Consider the following 26,158-nt stretch of genomic DNA (forward strand, 5'->3'; position numbering starts at 1 on the left):
CAGTTTCATTTCCTGATTCTGAAACCCATGAAGAATCTTATGTCCTATCCTCTGTCTCAAGAAGGATTTAGCAGGCACAGACACATCTCCTGAAATACCTGCTCTTAAACCTGACTTGCTACCTTGTTCCTTGGTACAGACATGGCCTGGCTGAGAGCCAGGTACTTGGTTTCAAGGGAGCACAGAAACTCTTTCTCTTCCATACAAGACCTTCTGTTTCTCTTCAGGCTACTGAGAAAGCAATTTGGCAAATGAAGTAAAACACAATCTAGCCTTCATTGTCAAATTCCATTCTTCTTCCCAGAAGCAGCCTCTCAAATAGGCATGTCAGCCAGTCTCACCTGAAGGAGCACCAGGAAGCATGGATAGAAGATGTTAGGGAAGGATTATCATCATAAAAGGCAGGCCAAGGGTAAATCCAGATAAATAAGCATGCTTTCACAAGCCCTGTAGAAGGATTGGGTTAAGCCCTAACCCAAGTCTGACAGCAAACACAAGAGACTTGATAATAGAATAAAGTAGACCAGGAAGAACCAGCAGACAAACTTGAGCTCAACATAGAAGTGCACCTACAACCCCAGACAGTGCTAGTCAAAATGTAAATGGGCCTTACAGTTTCTTACAACATTTCTGCAAGATTAATTTTTCATTCATACAAATTTTAACTCTAATGTGAGCAGTGACTCTGGTTAGTTAAGCATAAAGGTTCCAATTACTTAGCATGGCAATTTTTTAGGGGTGGGGGGTAGGTTTGCAAAAAGCTCCAGAACTATGAATGATGTTCAACAGCTGAGGTCAAAGCACCCTGATAAGGGTGGTTTTTTGACAGTGGTGGAACTGGTATGCTGAAAGTGTGACAAATCTGCTCTGTCAGCACTGGCTTTTATCTGACCCAAGGTAAAAAGAGAAGAAACAGTTGAAAATGAAAGCAAAGTATAGAGCCTAAAAGTCTGAAGAGGGCCTCTATCAAGGATCTTCTCACTGGCGTGCTCACCAATGCACGCCCTCCCTAAACCTTCTGGCTGCTCAGTGTGGCTCCCACACACTGCGAAAGTCACCCTGCAGGCTGAAATCACATTCAGCACTGCCTCCAGGCAGTCCTAAATCCCAGTGTCTCAACAAACTTGACGATTCTGGGTAACCTAGTAATACTCCTAGTTAGGGCTCAAAACTGGAAATGCAAAGTCCAAGAACACAAGAAATTGCTTCTTCCTCTTCTTCAGCTCTTATTTAGGCTTCTCAATAAAGAGGTAGCAATCAAGAGTTGAAAGTATTTCTTCACATTGCCTCAACATTCCCTAAGCTCCTTTTGGTTTATTAACACTTTTACAAAATTGCTCATTTAGTGCAAAGTGTCACTGTCGTTAATGCTGTGTTTCTAAGGAGGCTGAGAACCTTACTGAAATGGTCTTTCAAGTGTGTGCTATTTTGAAAGCGTCAAGATTTACATCAGCTCACTGCACACAGACATTTCTCTGACATGCCTTCTTCCAGAAGCAGCAGAATTAGGACTTGATGAACCAATGCATGGTCCCCATCCTTTCCCCCAAGTAAAAGCTATCAAATCAGCACTAATCTGCCTCCTTTAACATTTTCCCTTAGCAACAAGGTCAATCCAGAGTTCTGGGGCCAGAAGATCTGGGTTCAAACCAAGCAAGCCACCTCATTTCAGAGAGGCTCAATTCTTCCATTTGCAAATAGGGGATAAAAACATTCCTCCAAAAAGTTATTGTGAGGTTAAAAAGGTAGCATATATGAAAGAGTCTATACAATACTTGTCATAGAGAAGGCAGTCAATATTTGTTGAACCTGACAGTGACTTGACTACGGCAATGAGTATCAGAGCAAAAATAGAATGAGTCTCCTTCCCCACAAACTCTATACTTCTCCAGACTTCCCTATTTCCAGTTACAGAACCACTATCCCAAAACCTTGCCATCATCCTCTGTTCCTTTTTTTTACCTTAACTTCCACATACACATACAAGTTCCTATTGCTTCATTTCACAAAACATGCTCTCTACTCATCCACTGTGCTCCATCTCTACAGCTGGTACCCTGTTTGTCTGTTGATTAGATGCTGCAATAGCTCCTAACTGCTCCTTCTGTTCTACCTCAGCCTCTGCACCTTCATTGGAAGCCCAGTGGATCTTTTAAAAGATAAGTGAGACCATGTCATTCTCCTTTAAACCCTGCAATAGTGCCACATCACACATAGAGGAAAAATAAGCTCCTTACCTTGGCTTACAAAACCCCAGATGACTTGACCCCTGCCTCATTCCAGCTTCATCGTGTACCATTCCTCTCCTTGCCCACCCTGCCCCAAGCCATGGAGCCACCTTGCTGTTCCTTGAGCACCAAGCTATTTCTGACTTGACATCCTTTATGCTAGCTGTGCTCTCAGCCTGAATTTACTTCCTCCCATGCTCTCATAGCTGGTTCCTTGTCATTCAGACCTCAGCAGGGTTAGAACCATCTCAGAGCCCCACCCAGCAGTCACTTCACATCACCCTATTTTAGTTATTACCAGCTGTTATTTTTCTCACTTATGTGTATGTGTGATTACTGTTGATCTCCCTGACTAGCATGTGAATTCCATGAGAACAAGGACCTTGCCTGTCTTTTCACTACTGTATCAGCCTGTAACAGTGCCTGGCACCCAGAAGGTGTTCAAAAGTATTTACTGAATGGATGTATGAGCAAAGACTAAGGAGACTCCTACCTTAAAATGAGGCTATGCCTCCATATGAGCTAGCTAACCCTGCAGAAATCTGAATTCAGGTAACCAAGAGGCAAAGAGTTATTGGCCAACATCCATCAGAATGCACTTGCCTCCTACTGCAGAGGAAGAAACATCAGTGTGCCATGAATAGCACTGGCCCTCCTGAGCTGTGTTAAATATAATTTGGAGAGGTGAGTTCTCCCACAACTCTCCCCCATCCCTGCAAATGAAGGTTAATGCACTCAACAGAGAGAATCACGGAAAGAAATGTGAACACCCCAGAGGAAATTTCTAGTGATTAGAACACACAGAGGGATAATATAAACATCACCTCTATCTCTCTTTTGTGAACTAAAAAGTGTTTGGTGTGAAGCCTACAATTTGGGACTGATTGTACAGTTTCTTGCATTACTCTCTAATCACTTTACATGTTTGTTCTCCTTTCATCCCTCCTTCCAGTCCTAGGTTCCTGGAGGGCTGTGAGCAGTTGCTTATGTATTTCTCATGTGTCTCCTGCAGCACAGGAGTGCCCATGCAACAGGCAACCAAATTCCTACATCTCAATAGTCTGGGCACAAGCACGGGTCACTTTTGGAATGAAGCTGTGCAGCATCCATCTTGTTTGCCGATTTCAGATGCTCAACACATCAGAGCCCCAGAGAGTAGAGAGGTAAAGCTCACAGGCCCTGATAGAGGATCCTAGGACACGCCCCACCATCCTTGGGGAGCAGGGAGAAGACCAATGCAGGGCCTACCCACTCCACACTAAACACATCTGGCTCACACCAAACTAGGCCTCAACTGGGAAATCCAGTCAAACCCTAGTGCCACCACTCGAGGGGCAGTCAGTAACTGCCCTTCTTGCCCAAAGGTGCCAAAAGAATCAGGCAGAGAGAGAGCAGGACATAAGGGAGTCCCAATGCTGAGCACCGTATAATCTACACTCTAGAGTGAAGAGACTGATCTTCCAGTGTGATTTGAAAAGCTTTGTTTCACAGGTTCTGCAAAGATTTTTTCAGATCCACTCAGTGACCAACTTGTACTATGAAGTACCTCTTCTGACACAGTAACCCACACTGAAAACTGTCTGCCTCTGACATCCCACAAGGAGCCCCCACACTTAGGATTGCTATTTGGTGAATAGAGTGTTTTAATTTTGGCTTCACAGGATCTCAACACCCATGAAAAGATGAAAGCTAAACTCCTGATAGAATGAGGAAATCAAATGCAGAGTCTTTCTCCTTTTTGTTTTTCTTAAAGGAAGCTGGCAGAGAAGCAATGTAATAGGAGCCAAGTATCAGCTTTGTTGTGACCAACCAGCTCCATGGCCTGAGCAACTACTCAACCTCTCTCAGCCCCGATTTCCTCATCTGTAAACTGAGGCAGTTAGACTCCCCAGGTGGAAAAGCCACATGAAACCTACATACGCCCCAAGAAGACCAGAGTCACTCAGACTTGGAGTTGAAATCACAGCTCTGTCACAGACTTACAGTACATGACCTTGAATGAGTTAGAGACTTTGCTAAGTTTATCTGTTTTAAAAAAGGAGGTAATTCCAAGCCTGCAAGGTCATTACAAAGAACGAATACTGATAATGTGCTCGGCCTCCAGGAGGCACCTCGACCTATAGGTGTTTTTCTTTTGCTAGATCTAGAACTGTACTCAGAGTTGTTTTGCCTTTGTTCATGTTGCAACTCCAGCCATTATTAGCCCATGACAGGACAGAGGCTCAAGAACACACTTTCTTCCCTTTACATTAAGGCACAAACCCCAGTCTTCTGCTTAATTTCTATTTAGAGAACTCGCCTACCAAGCAAAGTGTCGCTTTCCTTCAGCCACACTTTGTCCCTCATAGGGTCAAGTCCCATGGTTTAGAAAGTGCAGTTCAAGAGAAACTGCCTCCCCAGAAGGCTGGGCTGGGCCAGGGACACACATTCTATAGAAGTTTCAAAGCTTCAGGAGAAACATGTTCAACCTCAGAACACCCAGTTTCATACTTCTGGTCAGCTCTTAAATGAGTCAGGTTCCTCAACTGCAAAATGAGAGGGCTGGGCCAGGGGCTGAAAGGATCTTCCATGCAGCTGTAACATTTTGAGATGCTGAGGATCATCTCAAACTACTGCCCTCCACAGAGCCCCAGCCTGAAATTCAACAACACTGTCCGTAACTGAAACACAAAGAAACAGAGACAGAACAGTCATCCTCCCAGATCTCCCCTACTAACACAGTATTTTTTTTGTAATAACATCAGAGAGGTGTAGTTACTGATACTTTTATCTTATTTATTCCAATCAAATCGCATTGTTTTTGACTGAACTGCAGGCCCTCCAAACCATCAAAAACTCCCATTCTCTCAGTCATTACTTGGCTTTCATGAATCAGAGTATATCGCAGCAAACTGAATCCTTATGAGACCAGTACAGGACTAACCTGCTCTCTTGTTCTTGCTAGGAAAGGCAGCAGACAGTCTCACTCTCTCTTTGAGCTCCATGTTCAGAATTGTGTCTTCCCCAGCTGCAGCCTTATGAAATCAGGTTCAGGTCAGACAGGGGAGGGAAGCTCCCAGACTATCCACTCTCTCTCTCTTTCAATTTCAGTTCTTGAGTAGGTGCGTCCCAGGTGTTACAATCCCAGACACTTACTCCAGCTCATTCATTCTTCTTCCTCTCCACCCCCCATGGAAAATCTGGCAACCAGGCAGGAACACAGTTTTAGCTCTGAGTCACTGCTTCACTGTGGCCAACGGGAACACTGGCTGGTGGCAAATAGCAAGGCAGTCACTTCCATCTACAGGAGCCAATGCTGTTGTTCTTAGACACTGTGGGGTCAGCTGCCCCTGTAGAATCAGGACTAAGAGACAACCAACCCAGTGTCAGACTGAATTAGTCATTTTTGCCCTGCTTCTCTGGGCTGAAGTCAGTCCCAAAGCAAAGCCTATCTTTGGTGGAGAAATGATGACTCTTTTTATCAATATTCATACCAGTCAGGGCAGGCAAGGAAGCAATTACAAGCCACTATACCCACTCCTTCTGGAAACAATCTATATTCTTTCACCCTGCTTGGAATGGCTAAGGCGATCTCTCTCAGTACAAACTTAATCATTTGGCTCTTACCCCCCAACCACATGACTCTCACCCTAATTAAATTGCATCTTTTTTGTTGTTGTGTTGTTTTTACAAAAACAGACTTGAAAAAGACAAGAGCAGAAGAGACAGAAAGGGAAACTAAGGTAAATGAAATCATCAATCAATGAAATCATCAATCAACACTGTGGCTTTTTTCATTGTAACCTATGTAGGTCTACAAATCACAATGCAGGTTACCAAAAGAATATAAGCTTTGCATAGTAGAGATTATTGTTTTCACAACTCTTAATAAACATTTACCAAATAGAAAAAAATACAGGAGATTTTGTTTTGAGGATGACAGCTTTACTAAGACTTGTATACATTACTACCATTTTCCCTGTTAGAAATCTCCAAATCTTTTATAACTCCTATAATGAATGTTTTATAATTTTTCAGATATAGAGATGAATTACTGTGACATCAGTGAAACTCAAGCTTTAGAGTCCCTCCAAAGCCCAGGAAAGGACCCTGTTAATGTGTTTACATACATTCTGCAATATACGTATTTTTAAAGGACTTCCAAACTGTATAAACATCAAGTCCCACAAAATACTGATCTGTCACAGAAGAATGAAAAAACAAATGACTTGTGAGCCATTCTAACTAGTTACCCTAAAAGGATGTTTGCTTTGACGAGGCTTGTTTTAACCACAGAGGAGATATAATCTAGCCCATAGAAAAGTCCTAATTGATTATAAATCAACTGCTATAATGACTGGATTAGGTTTAAGAACTCATAGCCCATATATTTAACACTTATTTAACCCTACTATATGTTGAGCACTCTGAGTGCTTTGTGGGAAAACAATAATTAACAGCATAATCACCCCACCAAATCAGAGTGATAATATAGACTGGTATGATCATAAACAGATACGTACTTCATATCTATCCTAGACACACAGAGATTGGAATGAATACCATAATAGAAGTGTAAAGCACACCTACTTGCAAGGCACTGACCCCCTGGGCCCAACAATCCTAGAAGGTAAACTGTATTATTTCCATTTAGCAGATGAGAACTCAAAGCCTAAAGTAGTCAAGAGTCTTTAGAAGACTATATGTCCAAAATTCAAGTTTAGGTCAGCCCACAGTGGAGACTTATTCTTCTTAGTGCTTACACTTCAGTCAATGGCCCCTTGTTCTACATAACCTTCAAAATGTCTAAGTACCATGCTGGCTTCAGAGTTAGGAGAACTACCTGAGGCACCAGCATGAGGCACCCGTGTGTTCTTCCAAGGCTCACTCCAGGAAGTGGAGGAACAGGAAGTGCCATCAGCTTATTCATGAGGTACCTACATAACTCATTCACCCGGCAACACCCTAGAAGGGATCAGTGACAGGAAACCAGAAGGGGGCACATGAGAGGCTGCCACTCTGTGACCCTGCCTCCGAACTCCCTGGTTCTGTTGTCCTTGTTGCCAGATTAATCATTCTGGAGCACAGCTATCATTTCATTACTTCCTGACCACACACCCTCCATGGCTCCTCACAGCTAATGCCTCCCTATCTCTTACCACTTCCCTATACCCTCAGCTTCTGCCAAATTTAACTGTCCACCAGTCCCCAAATCACCCTGTCTTTCCTACCCATGAGAAAGTAGAGTCTTTGACTCCTGCTGCCATCTTCTCTAATTAATTCTGCCCAAACTTCAAGGCTCCTTCTCTTCTAAAAGGCCTTTCCTGATCACTCCAGGCCACTGATTTCTTCCTGTCTCAACGTTCTCAGTACTAAAGGCTTATAGTCTTCATATGGCAAGTATACTTCACAACTCTTGTCATTTTGCTTTCCGTGTTACAGAATGATGTAAACCAAAAACCAGTTCCCTTTCCTAACTCAAATTCAGCATCTAATTCCAGAAGCAAGTACCTTTACCTTATTTTTTTTTTTGGTTGTTGCATTTATGAAATTTTTTATGTATTAAAATTTGCATACACATACCTTTTTAGGAAAAAGTTATATAAATACAATAAAATTGTATATATTCTATAATTTGCCTTTTACTTCACATATGGACTCTTTCTCCATATCCATATGCAAGAATGAACACAAGTAGCCCCTCCACACACAGCTGTCCTAGAGCCCTTACATCATCCCAGACCAGCCCTTAGAGATGACCCAGGAGCCCATCCCGTATGCTGACTTACATCAACACATAACAGAGATTTCAAATCTATGACTTGAAAACCAATGTGTCCCCAAAATGAATTTGATTTAAGCTACAAGGATGTTACAAGTTCAACCACAGTTTAAAATTAAAAAACTTTCATACCAAAAAAAAAAAAAATACCTCAATTTGGAAAAACACTGTGGAAACATTGGATTCCCATGAGACATAGAATAAAACTCTTTTAGTTCACTGCAGTCCACCATTTCCTACAGCTTCCAGTATTGATAGTGAATGCCTACTGCTATTTATCGTCACATCCATATTTCTAATTTTTTAGGGGAAGGGGGGTATGAACTCAAGGCCTCGAATTTGTTAGGCAGGTGCTCTACCACTTGAGCCACACCCTCAGTCTTTTTGCTTTAGTTATTTTTCAGGCAGAGTCTTACATTTTTGTCTGGAGTTGGTCTGCACCACATCTTCCAACTGACAGCCTCCCGTGGAGGGACCACACCTGGTTTATTGATTAAGATGGGGGTTTCACTAACTTTTTGCCCAGGCTAGCCTCAAACTATGGTCATTCCAATCATGAGCCACCAAGCCTGATCACATTTATAATTTTTTACATTAATTTCTTAATACCCATAGCTCAGGCAGAATTGGGTAAAGAAGGAGAAAACAGAGTGTTATAAGTATTAGAGAAACAAACAGGCTGATAAACCTCTATAGACATTTGAGTTTGCAACTCCCACTCTGTACCAACACAACTGATTCTAGAGAAGACCTTTTAAGAGTTCCAGTGGCGCAATCGGTTAGCACGTGGTACTTATATGAGAAGACCTTTTAGAAGATCTGTTTCAAAGCATAAAGGTTTCTTGCATAAAAGTAAGCTCTAAAGGAAGACAGCAAAAATAGACCAAAAATTTTCCCTCTCACAAAAAAATCTTAGAAAAATCTTCCCAAAAACTGAGAGTGGACTTGCCCTTAGACTTCCCTGCCTGGGCTCCTGAAAAGGTAAATCCATTTTCTTTAGAGCCAATAAATTCTTTAGGGCCAGTAAATCCAAATTCTTTAGAGCCAGCCCTAAAGAATCCAAAGAAGGGACAGCAATGGATGCAGCACCAATAGACATGGAAAGGGACCTCTGACAGCAGGCAGAGGCTCCTGGGACAGAAAACAACTGACCACGTGCTACCTAGGTCAACATCATAGAGTTCCTAACCCCCAAAATACATGACCTACTGTGGCCATGTATTAGACCTCAGGCCTGAGTCCAGCCCTAAATAGCTTTACCACAAATAAAGACACTGCTCCAGAAAACAACTGTAAAATACTGCCACTGTCTTTTTAAAATAATGGCCTCAACTGGGTGTTCAGGAAGAATCTTAAAAGGCTCATGATTACTGATGACTTGAAAAATATTGCATCACTTGTCACCGACAATGATATGTGACATCAGTATATTCATTCACTCATTTAACAAATATTTGAGAGTCAACTGGTTCCCAATCCTATGGTGTCATACAACTGAAAGGTGAGTAATCACAAAGAGGGAAGGGGTGTGTAGCAGCTCATTCTCTATATCCTGCCAAAGGTGAACAAAAGGACAGAGTTTTTGAGATTTTCAGATTCAGTCTTAGTCAACTTAGGACTTATTTTCTCAACGAGGATAATAATATTAAGAGTTTTAGGGCTAAAAATGACTCAGAGTTGGCTTCATCCAATCTCTTTGTTCTGTAGATGAGGGAACTGGGGCCTGGGAAGATTAAGAGAATTACTCGAAGTCACAGTTATTATTGAACCATAAATTAACATTAGGTTCCTGAAAACAAGGGTTAAGGGAAAAAAAATCATCCATTGTTTTAAAATTAACTTCCTGCCTTAAACAAAATCCATCTTCCAGTGACTAATTTCCACTAGCAAACATGAAAAGTACATTTTAGAGCTGGGAATCCCTGTGTCCAGCCAAAAGACTTCATACAGAAATCCAGTATCATTGGTCTGGATTTGAGTGGCCTGTAAACATATGTGGGAGAGAAGCCATATAAAGACAAGAGGCAGGGATTAGAGCAATGCATCGAGAGACAAGGAATGCCAAGAAATGTCAGTAGCCACCAGAGCCAGAGAGGGGGCATGGGATGGAACCAATCCTCTTGACACTTTGATTCTGGCCTCCAGAATTGTAAGAGAATAGATTTTGGGAGTACAGAATCAACTAAGTTGGGTCTTTTCTGTCAAAGAGCTAACTCAGTCGGTAAAGCATGAGACTCTTAAAGTCAGACTCTTGGGTTTGACCCTATCCCCTCCCTGCCCACAGTATCACACTATAGAATGTGTCTGTCATTGTGTGGATATTAGCTAATTTCCCCAGTTGTCTATGTGCTCAGTGGCACATTACCTGGCTATAAATTTTCTGCCTTTAAGCAGAGAATTGTTTGTCATCCGATGTCCTAAAATTCAAACTGCTAGTTTTAGGATAATCATTGTCCAAAGGAATCTCTGCTTCAAGGTCCCCTTGGCCCAGGGTTAATTATATACTTGGTGCTGCCATTTCAAGTCAAACAGTCATTTCAGGCCTCAGTTTCCCCAGAATCCTAGAATTCCCAACTATGGGTCATCTCTTTGTCTTTGAGTATACCAACCAAGCAAATTAAGTTTCTGTCCATGCTCTCCAATCATGTCTCCTTTTGACCTATGCCCTACCCTAAACCTCAACCTTAGCCAGTCACAAAGATTGTGAACCCAAACCTGTCTATCAGGGTGAGGCGCAGACTTGCATGAGAGATAAAAACTGAGCAGAATTCTCATTAAGTGTGTGTGCTGGCTTGCCTGACTTAGCTCAGAGACACACACACACCTTTCTGCAAAAGTAAATTTTGCCTTGTCCATCAGTTTTTGAGCATGTAATCTGATTTGTGATCATGGCAGAACTTCGATATTTCTAACAGAGGGGGAGAGGCTGAGAGGCCATGGCTAACTCCCAGGAACCTGGCAGCAAAAGCAGGAGTTCAGAGCCTTGTTGGGGAAGATCTTTTAGGTTCTTTAAGCCTTTCTCACAGGAAGCTTACATGGAGATTGATGATTTCTATATTGTTTTCTTATTTATTTTCATTTTTTAATTTATGAAAAGTTTTTTAAAATTTTTATCTTATTTTTGAATTAGCATGCATTTTTAATTTTAAAGTAAAGAGCAAACATTTATTTCTAACAATTCTGGAGGCTGGGAAATCCAACAACAAGGTGCTGACAGATTCGGTGTCTGGTGAGGGAAGGCCTGTTCCTTGTGGATGGCACCTTCTTACTTCTTCCTCCCATGGTGGAAGAGGAATACAAGCTCCCTGGAGCCTCTTCTACAGGAGCATCAAACCCATTCATGAGGGCCTAAATAGTCCCTTGTGGCCAAGATCCATTAAAAAGCCAGTGCAACTATAGGTAACAGTCACCATTTCTTGAAAATCTACTGTTGTGACTGCTCAAGATGTTTGCATATACTGTTTCTAATCACTTCAACACTAAGAGGGAATGAAGCATAAGAGAATTAAATCAGTTACCCAAGAATACAAACCTTGGAAGAATTTAGAATTCCCACTGGTATCCAAGTCCAGAAGCCTAACTAGATGGCTGCATCATCATGTCTCCTCATCGTCTTACTGTGGGCATTTAACTTGCTCAAGGTAAATAATTCCAGACAAATGGAAAGGAAATGGGTAGTGTTCCCTCTCAGTCTCATCACTTCATCTGTAAAGGTGGGAAAAGGTCGGAGATGATGAACACAGGGAGCCCTTCCAGCCCTGATACCTGGTGCTGAAAGTCACTAGACTCCTTTTCTCTCAGCATCACTTCCACACTGCTGGGGCTGCGAAAGTTGTAACAAGGAGGTTATAACTCTCTAAAACAGTAACCCTATCCATGCTGTCTTCAGGTTAGAGCTGTCTTGAGGAGTGGAAGGAGGAAACCAAGAGGGCTCATAGTCCACCACAAGAGCTGACTGGCAGGTATGAGCACACAGTGACCCACATAAATCCTGACTATTAGCACTTCACTCCATAAACTGGGGCAGTGCTGTAAATTATCAACACACAGATCTGAGGGCTAGCTCTGCCCAGAGCCCAGGGGACTTCCATGAGGAATTAAAGCACAGGGTCTTTGTTTAGAAAATATGATAAAGTAATCCTGGCTGTGAGAAGTAAAGTGACTCAACCACATTCCAGTGGGAGGAGCCTCCTGCAGTTGCTTCTCTCTAGGAGTTATTGCTATCCACAGTCAGATCACCCAGCACCCTTTGGCCTACCCTGCCTGGGAGGTACCTCCTGCTTGGCAAAGCCTATTTACCAACTGTCCCCTCTGTCTTGCAATGGTATTAACAGACTCTAGGGACTCTAGAGGCACAAAAGCTGAGAAGGGGGAGGCTGCCAAAGGACTGAGGGTCTTTATTCCCTCCTGGCCCAGCATCCCTCCAAGACCTAGGGAAAGGGGACTACCCTACCCTCAGTGACCAGAGGGAAGATTCTGGACAACTAATCAGGAGGGGCTCTCTCTGACTATCTCACCTCTAGAAAAGGGCAAAATGGGATAACTTCGGAAACTCCCCACCCAAACCAGTTTCCTCTTCAATTTCCTAGTGGTGCCCATTCAGGAAAGGAGTCCCAGCTCAAGGAACATAGCAGGAAGAAGGCGCCTGACCCCCAGGACTCCAGGAGTTTCCAGTGAGCACACAACTGAGCCCACAGGGAACATCCTGACAGACTTTTTTGGTTTATACTAGTATTTTTTTTTTTCCCCATTTGGTTTCTCAGGGAGCAAGACAGGAGAGGGGATAGGGCAGGAAAGAGGCATCAAAGTCAGTGAAAAGTAAGTTTGGAGCCAGAACTGGGTTCAAACCAGCAGTGTACACCTTCTAAATGGTGTATGCCTGGCATCAAGGAGGTAAACCTAAAGGATATTGTTCTTTTGGGATCCATTCTCCCTAAAAAAAAAAAAAAAAAAAAAAACTACCAGGCTCCCTACATCCCTAACAGAGGGCCCACCAGTGCACCAGATTTCTGCAGTCAGCCAACCCTGGAGGGTATGGGGGTAGATATGGAACCAAATAAAAGGAGGTACCCATAATGATAACTGAGTGAGTATATTATATTATATATTGTGTGTCACATCATATTCCAGGCGTTCTGCAAGCATTCTCTTTCATACCTTATGACCATTCTAGGAGGTAGGTATTACCATCTCCATTTTTACAGATGAAGAAATTGAGGATCAGAGCAATTAAGAGATTTGTGTAGAGAGAGGGGGGCAGAGCCAGAACTCAAATTTAGGCCCTTTGACTCCAGAGTTAGGGTCAAATGTTAAACCATTCACTGTGAAGATAACATGGCATAATCAATTCTTTAAAAATTTCCAAGGCAAGAAGAAAACTCTGGTACAGGGCATGGGCTTAAAAAGTTATTCTTACAAGGTTCTTCACTCTCTGAAAATAAACCCCCAACCTTCCACATCCCTGTGTGGAAATCCCAGCATTCTGGCATGGGTGGCAGCTGGAAACATGCAGGTGAGAGCCCAGAACTTGCTGATCTTTAACCAGCAATGATTCTTACCTTTGAAGAAGGTCAAGAAAAGAAAAGGAAGTGCAAAACATCACTGACTCTGCACCAACCACCTATCCCATGCACCTCCTATTTTTGAGACAGTTGCACACCACTGGCTCTAACTCACACATTTAAACTGCTTTTCTAGATTCAGACTCAATTCCTCAGTGTCAAACTGTGTCAATAGGGAAGGATACAGACAGCAGAGAGTATGCTCAGTGAAATGCTTTCTCTGCTAGTGATGGTATCTGATGCATGTTAAATGCCTCCCTGCAATTCCTCAAGTATCTATTAATCACTGAACCAAGAACACAGAGGACACCAAGGGAAAAAATCTGCCATTGCAGGGAAAAAAGGGAATCGTGACAAGCCTCCTTGCTAAGGCACAAAAGGGAAGATGGTGATAGTAACAGCCCAGTCAGTGAGGCACTTGGGTCCCCTGGCCATAAAGCAGGACAAAAAGAGCCCTCAATTAAAAAAAAAAAGAGAGTAAGGAAGGAAGGAAGGAAGGGAGGGAGGGAGGGGAAGGAAGGGGAAGGGAGGAAGGAAGGGATGAAGAAAGGGAGGGAGGGAAGGAGGGAGGGAGGGAGGGAGGGAGGAAGGAAGGAAGACCTACTTTTTCAAAGCCTCCTCTGGACACTGGCTGAGCCAAGGAAAGAATCTGCCAAAATTGTATAAAGGAGAAACTTGGGCTGAGGGAGTGGTACACACCTGTAGTCCCAGATGCTCAGGAGGAAGGCTGAGGCAGGACAATGGCTTGAGCCCAGGAGTTTGAGGCCAACCTGAGCAACACAGTGAGACCCTGATTCAAAAAACACACAAATAAATAAAATGAAAGAAAAATACAGAAAAATCATTTTCTCTTGCTGAGTGTTTCTCCCCTTCCCTGTAAAATAGTCCTAGAATACTATCAGTCTTTGCCAGCTCATAAGATCAAACAAGATGTATGCTGGGCCCTCAGGTTCTGCTGCCTGCCTGCACTTTCATGCTGCACCTCCTCCACAGGAAAGCTCATGCCTAATTGTGCTTAGGACTCCCAAAGCAGCACTTTAAGTGCTTTCCACTCTTCAAGTCCTGGATCCCTAAGCCTATGGGACACTGCTTACAGGATACTCCTACCACAATGTCTGCTAGGCACCATTACATCAACATATTCCAATATGGAAACTTCCCCCCTGTTCCCATCTAATTGTTCCTCTTTTATTGTCCATCTCAGTAAATAGCACCAATATTTAGTGTTTTCAACCAGAGGCATTTGGGAAAACAATGATATTTTTGTTATCACCATAGGGGTAAGGGGCATTTAATAGGAGGAAGCCCAGGACACTAAGCGACACTGATCTGCACAGTGAGTATCTGTCCCTACCCAAATCCCAACAGTAATACCATTTAGAAATGCTGGAAGTCAGTCTGCCTCTTTCCCTCATTCTCGATCAGTCATCAGGGATCCCTCCTGTATCCCCAACTCCAGCCCATCCTCTCCTTTTCCACAGCCATATTCAGAAGCATGGATGCACTGGTCTCTAAGGATATCATATTATCTCTGCATCCATATACTTCCAATTCACCTTCTACAATTCTGATCCTCTACACAGCTATGCAAAACAGCTTTAAACCTACAAGTTGTTCCACTATTTGCCTTAAAATCAGCCAACAACCTCCTCCCCCTTCTGGTAAAGGCTAAATTCAGCATGGTAAACAATGCCCTTTACCTGTTCCCTGCCTCAGGAAGAGGCTCCAGTGAGGACTCAGTATATTTACAGATGTTCTTCTCTTTCTTGATGGTTGTAGCCCTATTTCTATTTGTCCTTTAAGACAAGTGCAAGGGTCACTTCCTTCTAGAAGCCTTCCCTGACACCCGGCTGAATCAAAGGCATGCTTGTGCATCACATGTATGGCCCACTCTGATTGTCATTGTCCTGCTTGCCCTGCCTCTGCATCTCAGAGCCTTGTATACAATGTACCATAATGAACAGCCAATGAATTAGAATTTACAGCTTATAAGGCACTGACAGCTGACAAAAGCATCAGCTCATGCCATATAGTGACTTAAGGAGGTAGTTGCTGTCACTATTACCATGTTATGGAAGAGATTAAGTCCCTCACCTAGGTTAAAAATGACTAGCTAAGGGAAAGAGTCAAGACTTGGACCAGAATTTGACCAGAGCAAATTCTTTGCTCTTAATACCACTGCTCATGATAGGTTACAGAACAGACACCCAGGTGGGAGTAGGAGATGTCACCACACTGCCTTCAGATCCGACCTGCAGAAAGAGCTCTGGAAAACCTATCACATTACCCAGCTGCATGGCACCATCCTTCCCTCATTCCCTTCTTACACCCCAATCATACTTGTCAGAAACCCCGAAGCCAGCCAAAGAGCCTGGTTTTACTGTCTGAATCAGCTGCACTCTGCTATCAGGCAGCATAACTTTAGTGTGCCGGCTGGGTGCAGGGAGGGATGGTGGAGGCCTGGTGACAGGTGGCAGCATTCAAAGTTGCCATGCATTAAATACTCAGTGCTTTACATGGGCCTCCCCTTACAGAAGGTGTGCCAGGAAAGACTTCTGAGTGTTGCAAGGGGAGGAGCTGAGGGAAAGTGACTGCAATCTGTCCCACTGTGCCATGTGAAAGGCTGATAGTTCCTAATTACTTTCTGTGAGTTTTTATGAGCACCTCACATATGCCATTTTGCTTCAGGAACACAAAGCAATTAGAAATGGGGTTTCAGACTTTATGACTGTAACCGTGGCTGCAATGGAGAGCATTCCCTTGTGCACACATATTTGGCTCAAATATGAACTTAAAAGTCGATTAAGAAAATATACAGTTTGGTACTGCAAGCCTCTCAGGGGGTAAGCAAAATGATAAATGCTCATTTCAGGGCTCTTGGTGGCAATCACAACCCACATCTACAGTGTATTCACACATCACCATGACAACCACTGAAAGGCTTCCCTCCTCTGTGGCAAAGACAATAGAAATTTTAATTAAGGACATTCATTTTTTTTTTTTCTGACCATTGGAAGAAAACATCCACAAAATGTTACCCCAGAAATAAATGACCAGGAATGCTTTAGAATTCAAAAATATTTTTGCTGCAGTCACATGACCTGCCCCTACATCCCCAAAACCTACTCTCCTGCCCTCTCAAAAACTCAAATTTTATAGATCTCATAAATTCAGACTTGTCTCAGTTTTTTATCAAACATTATAAACCTAAGTAAACATTCCAATTTAATTTTCTGAGTATGATTGAGAACAGGGCTTTAGTCATTTTTATTTCAGTCATAAAACTCAAAAGGTCTGGTACATTTCCATAAAATACTTTAAATCAACTCTTTGATGGTTTGAGATTAGACTTGACACTGAAAACTGTTGAACAATACAGGGTAGAGAGAAAGGGTAAGGAAGAGTAATAAAGGAGGCTAGACTGATGAAAGTAAAACATATTTGCAAGTGAAACACCATGGCAAAACCCCACTGAACAATGAACACACTTAAAACAATGAAGGACAGGAATGTAGGGGAGGAGAAGGTAATGGTGGGAGAGGAAGGGTAAATGAAGAAGGTAAAGGAGGGTGAATATGATTGTTGTATTTTCTACACATGTATGAATATGGAACATTGAAACTTGCTGAAATCATTTTAGGAAGAGGGAATGTAATTGAGGAGATAAGCCAAACCAGGGTACATTGTATGTATACAAGAAAATGTCATAATGAAACCACTTGTATAACTACTATATACTAATAAAAACATTAAAAAAAAAAGATTAGATTTGAATGTTCAGTGGCCTTTGGATAGAACAGATTTAGATACGAATACCTGCATTATACCCCTCTGGGACTATTAGATTTTGTCTGCTAATTTGGAAGACAAAAGTAGTAATGCTTGCCTACTTTGGAGCATTTTGAGGAGAAGCAATGATAACCACAACATGTTTGCACTTTGCCTAGTCCACAGTGAGCTAGTAATAACAGCAGCAAATATTATTATTACTCTGCCTTATTTTTCTGCAAAAGAATACATCAGGTCCTGATGTATTCAAAGGCCTGATATATGTATCATCTATAGGATTTGCATCTAATATTCACTACAAGCATGCAAAGTAGGTAGCATTATTTCTATTAAATATTAGGAAAATCTTAAGAAGGGTGATTTGTCCAAAGGCAAAGAGCCCTTGTAGGCAGTAAAAGCAGGAACTAAACCTTGCTGTCTGGGCTTTCTCTTCTACCACACTTAGAAACTGCTCCAAGCCTGCTCTCAGTGTTCATAGGTAGAACAAGAAGCCCTGGTACCAGGCTTGTGCAAAGAAGTGTTAGCAGCTCAGTTGGGTGAGATGTGGGGAGCAGGCACTTAGTGCAGCTACTCCTCCACCCATTTCCACTTCCTCCTGTACTTGGGAGGGCTAAACATATTTGCGCAGAGTAAATGGGAAGGCCTTGATGCCCCAGAGTGTGCCTGCCACCTTGCAGCCAGCGAAATTCAGGCCATGCTCCAAGTTGCCAACTTATTGCATAATGGAAAAAGAACTCTCCACATTTAAGTCTCTCACAGACTGTAAATCCTCAGCTTTATTCTGATTTCAAGACAGCAAATTCTGCCCTCAAACATATGGTTGAATCTCAATAAATGACACTTTGCTGATCTATAAATACACACATACACGCATGCACACACATGTGTGTATTTCAGTCTGCCATTAACCAGGATGGAAAGAGAGGGAAGGCTACTATAGTGGATTCTCATTCTACTAAGGCCTTGTAACTTTCATGAGGTGTTTTATTAGGCTACAAGTAGACTATGAAACTCTAGCACTAGCAATTATACTTGGATAATAAAATGACACAAAATTACCTAAAAGCATAGACACTGTTCAATTTCTTCCTTTTATTTCTCTTCAATCTGACCTAACTATAATCAAGATCATCTTTTCCTTGTAAATAAAGTTCCACACAAAATTATACAAACCATGATCATGAATAGCTTAGTTCTCCTTGGCAGACTCAAAGGGCATGGAAGAAATGAGAGGATGAAAGGCAGGAAGCTCCAAGGATAGCTCCAAACTGACACCAGTCCAGTTCATGGACACTTATTAGATAAATCACTTTTTTCCCAAAAAAAACTCTTTTCCTAGAACAGAAATTCTTAAACTAGTTCAAGTGGCACAACATGTAGAAGACATCATGTTCTTTTTGCATAATCCAATAGAAACATATTGCATGAAATAATTTATTTTTGGCTCCCAAATTATAAAAAGTAATACACACCCCTTAGAGAAAAATGGAAAAAAAATACCTAGAAAAGGAGAAGAGCTGAGGAGAAATATTACCTTTAGGTCCACCAACCAGACAATCAACTGGGAACTAAATATTTAATTTTTTGCTAAATCCAATCTATTTTCCCAATGCAATCTACTAAGGATGACTATAAACCAAAAGTTTAAGAAAACTGTGAGATTTATCCACTCTCTAAAATCCACTATTAGCAGTTCATTTTTTGGGTAAGCATGGTCCTCCCTAGAATTTTTTTTGTGTATGGGGGAGGGGAACCTTGATACAGCTTTTTGAGATATATAGTTCATGAATCAAACAATTCACCCACGTAAAATGTATAATGCAAAGACTTTTAGTATATTCAGAGTTGTTCCATTATTGCCTCTATTATAGAACATTTTATCACTCTAAAAAGAACCCTTCCCCCAACCCAGAACTATGGCTTATACCTAATAACCCAATTACTAGGGAGGCTGAGACAGAATGATTGCTTGAATGCACAAGTTCAAAACCAGCCTGGACAATATGGCAAGATCCCATCTTCCCATCCCCAAAGTTCGCTAAACTCCTCTAGTCATCACCCCACTTCACTTCAGTATTATGTGACCATTAATATACTTTCTATCTTCATGGATTTCCCTACTCTGAACATATCATATAAACAGGTCATCTTTTGAAACTGATTCTTTCACTTAGCATAACATTTTCAAGGTACATCCCTGTTGTGGCATTATTAATATTTTATTCCTTTTTGTTGCTGAAGACTATTCCACTGCATGGCTATATTTTATTTATCAACTCTTCAGTTCATTGACATCTGGGTTACAATTTATATTCACTTTTAGGATATTCTGAATGATGCTGCTATGAACATTTGTGAACAAGTTTTTGCATGAACATCTGTTTTCATTTCTTATGGAAGTGTAATTCATGAATCATGTAAGTGTACATTTAAACTTTTGAGAATCAGCAAAGTGGTTCTACCATTTTACATTTCAACCAGAAGCCTATCAGTTTCCAATTTCTCTACATACTCACCAGCACTTGTTAATTACCTCTTTTTAAATGGGGTAGTCCCCCCTCATCTGAGATTTCATTTTCCATGATTTCTGTTACCCACTCCCAACTGTGGTTCAGAAAAATTAAATGGAAAATTCTAAGTAGCATGATAAAATCTTGCCCTGTGGCACCTTAGATGTTAATCATCCTTTTGTCCAGCATATCCACACTGCATATGCTATCTGCCCATTAGTCACTTAGCAGCCATCTCAGATATCAGATCGACTGTCTTGGGATCACAGTGCTTGTGTTCGGGTAACCTGTATTTTAGTTAATAATAGCCCAAAGAGCAAGAGTAGTGACATAAGCCAAGCATGATGGTACATGCCTGTGATCCTAGCTACGAGCAAGGCTGAGGCAATAGAATGGTGACTTCAAGGCCATTCTGAGCAACATAGTGAGACCCCATCTCAAAAAAAAAAGTAGTAATGGAGCCAGGTGCCGGTGGCTCACACCTCTAATCCTAGCTACTCAGGAGACGGGGATCAGGAGGATCATGATTCAAAGCCAGCCCTGGGTAAACAGTTCACAAGATCCTATCTTGAGAAAAACCCATCACAAAAAAGGGCTGTGGGAGTGGCTCAAAAAACAAAAAGAGCAATGGAAAGGAGGCACCAGGGCATATCAAAGAGATAAACCCTAGTCATGTGTGGCAACACTACAAGGCATATAGGGAAAAAAAAACCCAAAATATGTACTGGGTTCAATACTATCTGTGGCGCCTTGGAATGTATACTATATAGATATCCTGTGTGTCTACACCCACACACAGATTTTGATTTGCATTTCCTTCATGCTAATGATGCTTGAGCATTATTAGGCATTTGTGTGTCTTGTGTGGCCCAATTTTTCTTTTAAACTGCAAGTATCCCTGGATAGAACCACTAACTGAATTCAAATGTTACTACATTTGAACTGTCCTGGACAAGTCAATTACCTTTCATCAGCTTCAGGATTCTCACCGGTAATGTACAGCTAATACTACTAACTACTAGGTGTGAGAACTGAGTGAAAAAGCTAAAGGACTTACCACACAGCTGACACACAGTATCTGGTCAGCAAGTAATGGTTATTAACAACAGACTTGATGGTTAACACTTTATAGTCCATTAATTCTTTGAAACAATTCTTCCCTTATGGGGACAGTCTAAGATCTGTGTCAGAGAAGTTGAGAGCAGGGGACAGGGAGAGTTCAAAGAAGAAGGAAAAGGAAAGAAAAAAGAAACCCACTATTAGTGGACCACTTTCAGTCTTGCTTTAGTTGTCATTATCAAATACCAACCTAGAGCCTGCTCTTCTGCCCTTCCGATAATTATTTAATTACCAAATTCACTGCATTAAACCCATTTCTGTTAGAAGAGTTAGAGGGGTCCATATTATTGCCACTGAACCCTGACTTAACAGGAAGCAAGTAGATGTTAGTCACGTGTTACTACTATACCCTGTGTCTTGTATGACTTGTAACATTAGCCGATCAATAACTGAGCCAAATGTAATGAGTAAAGAAGTGAAGGCAATGAATGAATGGACACATAGAACATGTCTGGGATGTCTGCTTATATAAGTGAAAGAGGAGCCCTTTCCCCAGAGGGTGCTGGAAAATGCTAAGAAACTGCTAGGGACTGGCAGCTGCGATTCTCACAGACCCTCCATAATCCATCACCATTCCACAGACGTCTATATTAGAATAGTTTTCATTTCTCTGTTGCCAATGCTCAGGGATTAGGGATTCTAAAGAATGCTGCTTTCCTTTGCTCACATCTTCAAGCCATGCATGAGGAGGTGAAAGGCCTCCACTTGTGCTTCTTGGCGTATAAATAGTTCACAGCAGAAAGAAAGGTAGTCAGTGGTTCCAAATTCACAATAAAGACAGGCTATTCCAACAAGGTCCAAATTATGGAGTGCTCCAGGTAGAAAAAGAGACACCTTTCAGAGAAATTCTACTTTCCCACTCAATTTCTAAAGAGTGATGAAGTCAAGAAAACCTTTCTAGCCTTCCACAAATTGATCTGGTTCCAGCAGCCACATATTCAATAGGGCAGCACATAGTCAGACAGCAAACAGCACCGGAGGCTTTTGTCATTGTCACCATGTACCCTTCCTTCAGAGACTGGAAAGTTGTTGCTGCCACTTGACTCTTCAATAAGGTACAAAGACAGAGCAAGCTGTATACTTCTCCTGTCCAATTTTACAAATCACTATCTACACGTAATATTTTTCATATCCAAAACTGCAGAACCTTCTCAAAAACCCTGAACCTATCAGCGTATGACAGAGTTTGAATTTTTTTTTTTTTTTTTGGTGGGGGAGAGAGACTGGGATTTGAACCAAGGGCTTCAAGCTTGCAAAGAAGCACTCTACTACTTGAGCCACACCTCTAGTACATTTTTCTCTGGTTATTTTGGAGATGGGGTGTCACAAACTATTTGCCCAGGCTGGTCTTGAGCTGTAATCCTCCCAGTCTCAGCCTTCCAAGTAGCCAGGATTTTAGGCATAAGTCACCTGCACCAGATCAGGTTTTGATTTTGCAGTTCATTTAGGGGTCCCTCTTGACAGATCTTCACTGCCTTAAAATATTCTTTATTCTTTCATGTTATCATTTATTGAAATTACTTATAGGACATTCCTTCACTCAGGTCCTTTCATTCACTAGACACAAGCAACTGCTGAGTGCCTAGCATGTAACCATGCATCAGGAATACAGAGCCTCTAAGCTTCACCATGATATTTTAAGGGTTCGAAATACTGTTTCATAAACTGTTTATCATGACATTATTTTTACAACCAAAAAAAACCTGGAAATTACCTAACTATTTAACCATTCTGGAAGGGTTAACTCAAATATGTTGTTTCAACTTGATAGAATGGCACACAGTCATTAAGAATAAAGTCAGGGTTGGGTTTTAGCTCAGTGGAAGAGCACTTGCCTGACAAATGAAAGGCCCTGAGCTCGGTCCCCAATACTGAAAAAAACAAAAGAATAAAGTCTTTAAAGAATTTAAGTTTAACAAATGCTTATATAATCAAATATTATATAAAAATTAATTATTTTATATATTATTATATAAAATATAATCTCAATTATGTTTATAAAATTCAAGAAATGAATAGCGGATAAAAAATAAGCCAAAATGTTAATTCTAAGATCATGGGTAATGTCTCTTCTGCATACTTCTCTAAATATTCCTGCTCACCAGTGAGAAATTTAGAAAATAAAATAATGAAAGTAAAAATCACCCGTAATCTGCCATTGCTGTTACTATCTTAGTATTGTGTTGTCCATCATTTATGGACTTTGAGAGCTTGTTTGGAGGTTCGAGCAGGGAGACACAGCTACTCGTATGCCCATGACTGAAGAACAGTCTTCTTCTATTGGGGAAGGTCGTCCTCTTCAACCAAGCCCACAGTTTGGAGAGGGAGGCACATGGAACAGTGAGGGAGGAAGGGGACACTCACTTAGCCAGCCAGATCAGACAATGTAAGAATAAAAATTCATAAATGTATTTTGCATGTACTGCTTGCAAAATTTTAAACCTTTAAAATGAGGCAACAATGAAACGTTTACACGTATGAAAAAAATGCAATAATATCTCCAAGTGTCAAGACCATATACATGTACACTATGACTAAAAGCATGTTATATAGAAAGACTTATTTCTCACTGCTTTGTAGTCACGTTTGTGCCCAATTATGCATACCTATTCAAAATTAAAAATTATTTCCCCAGGAAATAATTAAATTTCTCCAGGAGACACATTAAGGTGAAATGAATGTGTTTTTCCCCCCTTCCCTTCTTTATTATCCAACTTCAGATGTCATGTACTTATACTACCTTCATAAAGAAAAAAATAATCTGAAATTTTCTGTGCTTCTTTCAAGGTCACCATAACCCAAAGCATCTATTAGGCAATTTGTCTGTAAGCAATCTGAATTCCCGTGCCTACCCTCCATCCTCAAGCTGTTTTTGGCCTTTTTTTTTTTTTGGCCACAGAACCCAAGGGAACAGTGGGATGGGGTCCTCTGGTGAATACCGCAGGCTGGGACCTGCAGGAGCCCTCACAGTCCATAGTCCCCATCAGTACCTGTGAGCATTTCCTCTAGAAAGGACAGGGACACAAAAACACAAAATTACATAGCACCATGGCACTGTAAGAGGAAAGGCTGGGTGAGAGGGCCTTTGAAACACCTGGCAAAGGAGATTAGAAGTTTGATTTTTTTTGTTATTGTTGCTTTTTTGTTTTGTTTGTTTTTAGTCTGTCTCTATATTTTATCCCTTAAAGTTTCTTCCCTAGGCTCATACTCTACCCTCCCCAGGATCATGAGCGTGACAGATTACACACTGAGTAACAACCTACTAGAATGCAGAGCTTACAAATACCTGCAATATGAAGTGCTTCATTTATCTGAGACAGGAATCACCTACATTTCATAGTAAGGAAAATGAGGTTCTTGAAGGTTACAGATCTGTCCAACCAAATCCAGGTCCCAACTGATAAAGACTGTGCTTCCTCTGACAATGGGCCTCTAGGTTCCTGGAGTAAGGGCAGCTCTTCTTTCAGGCTCCTGGCATTGTCTGAGGTCAAGTGGCAGGAAAATGAGCTAGGTGTCACCCAGGCATGACAGCTCTAGTGGTTCAAACTGGCTCCCTGACAAATAGGACTGCTATGGACTGAACTGTATCTCCCATTGAAACTCACATTTGACGTTCTAAAACCCATAACTTCAGAATATAATCATATTAGAGGTAAGATCTATAAAGAGGTGATTAACTTAAAATGAAGGCCCTAAGCCAGGCACGGTGGTTCATACCTGCAGTCCCATCTACTCAGGAGGCCAATAGGTTGCTTGTGAGTCCCTGAATTCAAGAGCAGGCTAGGTACAACAGTGAGACCTCAGCTCAAAATGAAACTAAACAAAACAAAACAAAAAAATGAAGGCCCTAATCCAATATGACTGGGATCCTTTTAAGAGTAGGAAGCTCAGACACATAGAAGGGACCATGCAAAGATATGGTGAGAAGGTCTCCAAAGAAACCAAACTTACACAAAATTTGATCTCAAACTTCTAGACTCTAGACTGAGAAAATTTTCTGTTGTTATGTCACCCAGTCTGTAGCATTTTGTGATGGCAGCCTGAGAAGACAAAGACAGGGACCTTGAAAAGCTTTCATGTGGAGTAGGGGGAAGGAGCTAGCAGGTAGGATACACTGTAATTGCCCCCACAGAAATTAAGACTGTCAAGGCAGGAGCAAGCCAATGTAAGCCTCATAAGTTGAAGGGATTTGATTCTCAATTATCCTACTGTGTGACCTTCAGTATGCTACTTACCCTGTTTCCTCCTTCACAAAATGGAGACAGCTATGGTGCTTTCTTTGTGGGGTGTTTGGATGGATTGCATGAGGTGTACATCTTGCTAACCACTTCACATGCATTGGCATGAAGTACTCAACAGCAGCAAGTATCAAGAATACTAAAAATCAGTATTAGCCGTGATGGTGTCAGCACTCCATAGTGGGAGAAACTGTGGCCCAGGAACAGGGTGTGAGGTGACCAAAGAAATGAAAGGAGCTTCATCTCCTCGGTCTATTTCCTTTTGCGATATGTTCATACAGAAACTGAAGCCTCTTTATGTTCATTGCCTGTCCCCTGGAGATGTGTTAAGAATCAGTGACAACCACTCACATGCTATGTATATTCTGGTGAAATTCCATCCATAAATTATTGAGCCAAAACAGGTCATTTCACAAAACCTACATGGCAACATCTGAAGGGAGGGAAAGCAACCATAGCACTGTGGGTATAGATAGGAATCTGCTCCCAAACCCCATCATCTGAAGCAGCAGTTGGACAGGCATGGATTCCATATCCAGAACCTTGGGACCTGGACAGCCCAGGCCTTTCTCTCACTCTGGGGCTATGATACTTCAGACATGCTTCCTCTCTGGACTATTTCCTCACCTGCAAATTGAAGCAGCACTCTAGCTCAGTCATTCTCCAAGTTCATCTGCAAGCCTCTCTGCAGACTGATGCTTACTTCACCACCTGAATTCAAGCCCCATACATCTCTCTGGGTGCCAAAAAGAAGGAAACAGAGGGCATCACTAGTTTTATTTTTTATAAAATGATTGGCAGCCCTTCAATAACTCACCATAAAAAGAAACTGGCTCTTACCAGTCAGAAGTAATAACCTAACAACCACTGTTGCAGAAGACAGTGAACCACGAAGAGGTATTACAATGGTCACCAAGAAGTGGAAGATTAAATTTAAAGTAAGAAAGGGGAA

At 41.6% G+C, this 26,158-nt stretch overlaps 1 protein-coding gene across 12 annotated transcripts in view; it reads right to left on the reverse strand.

Moving 5' to 3' along the window:
* Plekha7 (pleckstrin homology domain containing A7) overlaps nucleotides 1-26,158 on the reverse strand; it is a 208,628-nt gene that overhangs the window by 92,456 nt on the left and 90,014 nt on the right. Inside the window, exon 1 of one of the 12 annotated variants that reach the window (XM_074042321.1) lies at nucleotides 5,152-11,490. The exons of the other annotated variants lie outside the window; for them this stretch is intronic. The gene's annotated coding sequence lies outside the window, so the exon portion shown is untranslated. Of the gene's footprint in view, nucleotides 1-5,151; nucleotides 11,491-26,158 lie in introns of those variants that run through there. 12 annotated transcript variants of the gene reach the window in all.

This window comes from Castor canadensis, chromosome 1, assembly GCF_047511655.1.
Source record: "Castor canadensis chromosome 1, mCasCan1.hap1v2, whole genome shotgun sequence".
In the NCBI taxonomy this organism is placed as follows: Eukaryota; Metazoa; Chordata; class Mammalia; order Rodentia; family Castoridae; genus Castor; species Castor canadensis.